Below are 3149 nucleotides of genomic sequence, written 5' to 3'. Positions count from 1 at the left end.
TGCAGCGTCAGCTTATTCAATGGTTATTGATTGGATTGACAGAATTTCAAGGAAAAACAAATAGATGTTTTCTGCCTTCATGTTTCAGCTGAGATCAACAAACCAACAAACTCTCCAACAAACAGTCTAAGCCAGGGGTCGGCAACCCTGGGCACGTGTGCCACAGCTGGCACGCTAAGGGTTAGCTGATGGCACGACATGCAGTGAATTAATCTGAGAAGGTGCATTTAAAAATAAATAGCCGGGCCGGTGGTACACATTGCAGATTAGCTTGCGTAGACACATTAGTTTTGCCGCTTCTTACTGATGGTATCTTACTTAACCCCAACTACCAGATTCAACTTGTAATTGGCTAAAAATCACTTAGCCTACCAGTGAGAGGGACGTTGCTAGCTGGCAGTTTTTTTCAAGCGATGTTGAAATTTCCACATTCAGACACTTCAAATGCTTCAGCAGCTCAGCGCAGCATCAGCACCACGGAAATACACGGATACATCCGAAGACTTGAGACAGAATTCACAATGTGTTTTCGGGACTTTCAGGTGTTTGGACCAATGTTTTCTTTTCTGATCAAAACAAAGGTTTAATGAGCAGCTGGTTTGTCTCGCATTAACTGGCTGGACACAGAGGACATCGAAATGCAGCTGATTGAACTGAAAAGCTCGACTCTGTGGGGGTCAAAGTTTGCAGAAGTACAAACGCAGCTGGAATCCACAGCTGTGTGTGTTCATGGAGCTGCATGTTCACCTGCTCGACATCACTACCTGACAAGTTTAACTGTCTTCAGAACATTGCAGAGGCCTTATTGACAGTATTTGGCTCTACATGTCTGTGTGAGCAGATTTTCTCTCACATGAGTCCTCAGGCAGCCGTCTGAATGCTGGACACTCGGAGACCTGTGTCTCTGAGTGGGAGACCAGAGATCACATTAACATGTATATTAACAAACATGCCATATTGGCCCAGTTTATTTTTCTTATCATTGTTGTGAGGAGACCATAAATAGCATTTGTATTTTCTGTTGTACAGTTCATTTGCTGTTATGGATAAAAAGTGTTTTTTTTGTTTCAAAATAGCTGATAACTATTCGCTGATAGCTGCCAACATCTGTGAACAAATATAACTCTATAAAGTTGTTCTAGATAGTGTGTAACTGTTAATATAGAGCGTTATTAAATTTATTGCTAATGCAATCATATGGCACACTGACATCTGAGGAAATTTTAGATGGCACTCATCATCAGACAGGTTGCCGACCCCTGGTCTATACTATAAAAATGAATGCGTCCACATACTTCTGGATCTTCCAACATGGTACATGGAACTGCACAACACGCCTCATTTAGATATTGCATGTTTTTCCATACCTATCAGGTGCAACTTGGGATTCAGGGTCTTGCTCAGCTATGCAGGTCGGAGCAGCCAGGGATCAAAGCACCAACCTTCTGATGAGTAGATGACCTACAGCCCTACAGCCACGACAAATGAGCAACAAATGTTTTATGAGTAATAAAAGATATGGCGTGTGTGTGTCAGGTGATGTGAAATAGAAGGAAGGTTTTAATTATTTGACAGTGTCACATGATGTCTGAGAGTCTCTGTGATTCGTCACAACCCTCCATTTTCTGGATCCACTGCTCTTTTACTCCTGATTGGTCAGTAGACTACAATCAGAAACTTCAGGTACTGAAGTCAGATGCTGCAGATTATCAATACTCATACGGAGTTAAAAGCAAAAAGATCTTCATCACACCTGAGCACAGTTGTTGATTGACTGACACTTCAATAAAACCTGAGGACACGAGAAAGTTATTTACAAGGGAAAGAAGAATAAAAGGAGTGAGGTGCAGGTGAGTCCACAGGACCTCTGAGTTTTCTGAGGGGAAACGGGTCAACTATCTCACCTCAGGTTGTTTAGGAAAAATGTTTGATCAGATTATATCTGATATTATCAGATTTTATATCCAACCCTAACCCATGTCATCAAATGTTTTATTCACTGAGGTCAAGAACAAAACTGTCTATTTGTTTGAAGTAAGTCAATAAAAAGAGCGGGGGGAAGGAGGACAAGAGGGACAGAGTAGCTGGAGCTGAAGCGAGTCAGATCTGAGGTCAGAGTTCAAACAGATGCAGGTTAAAATTAGAGTTTTGCCACATCACTGCCATAGTGAATCTAACCTGAGAGGAAGCTGACACACTGGGTCCTGCTGATCAGACAGAGGCCAATTCAAACTGGGCTTTTTCTCCAAAAAAGAACTGGAAAAAATTCACACTAAATAAAAGATCCTTAACCATGATCAGATTTTACACAATGATTTTATGAAATATTTCATTAGCAATTAATTCATTATTTCATCCACACCCAAGTGTTGTTTTAGCCTGCTGGATGGATGTAAATAATCCTGATCTCATCAAAGTGGAAGGAGCGCTTTCGCAGATCATTCTTCCCAACAGCAGTTAGCGTCTATAACTCCTCAGTCACGACGTCACTGGACATTATGGACATCCACGGTCAAACTTCATGCATATTGCACTTTTTATATGTATGGACGTGTGCAGGTATATGTATATGTATATTTAGTGTGTGTGCATGTACATGTCTATACTTATAAGTAAAATACTTGTCTATTACTTACATAGTAATAGTAATGGTAGAATAGTTACATTTATGTCTTGCATATTTCCACAACCCTTTATCCATAATCACATACTGTGTATGCCACCATTGTATATAGTATATTATCTTAATTATTTTTTATGTGTTTGTATTTTATTTGTTTTTTGTATTTTTCTTCTGCCATCTGCACCTAAACTGAGGTAATGCACAAATTTCCCTGCCATCGTGGGAGATCTGCCTCCCCCTTACACTTATCTTATCCTAAAATATTTTGAACAACACAAATCAGTGTGATTCAGCTAAACACCCGGACTGGAATGTCTGATCTTGTTCGATCACATAATCCTTTTTTGTCTTTCTCAACCAGATTTCAGGATTTCATCCTATTGGATTATGGAGGACCATTTTAAAACTTTGGGCTTTGCTGCACATAAAAATTAACTTGATTATTTAGATTCACAAAGATACACCAGAGTCTGCACTATTGATCTAAAATTAATTAAACAATCATCAGGATCACAAACACAGCCAG

This window comes from Neolamprologus brichardi, chromosome 19 (genome assembly GCF_056152115.1).
Source record: "Neolamprologus brichardi isolate AB-2024 chromosome 19, ASM5615211v1, whole genome shotgun sequence".
Lineage (NCBI taxonomy): Eukaryota > Metazoa > Chordata > Actinopteri > Cichliformes > Cichlidae > Neolamprologus > Neolamprologus brichardi.
Note: the sequence above shows the minus strand (reverse complement) of the source record.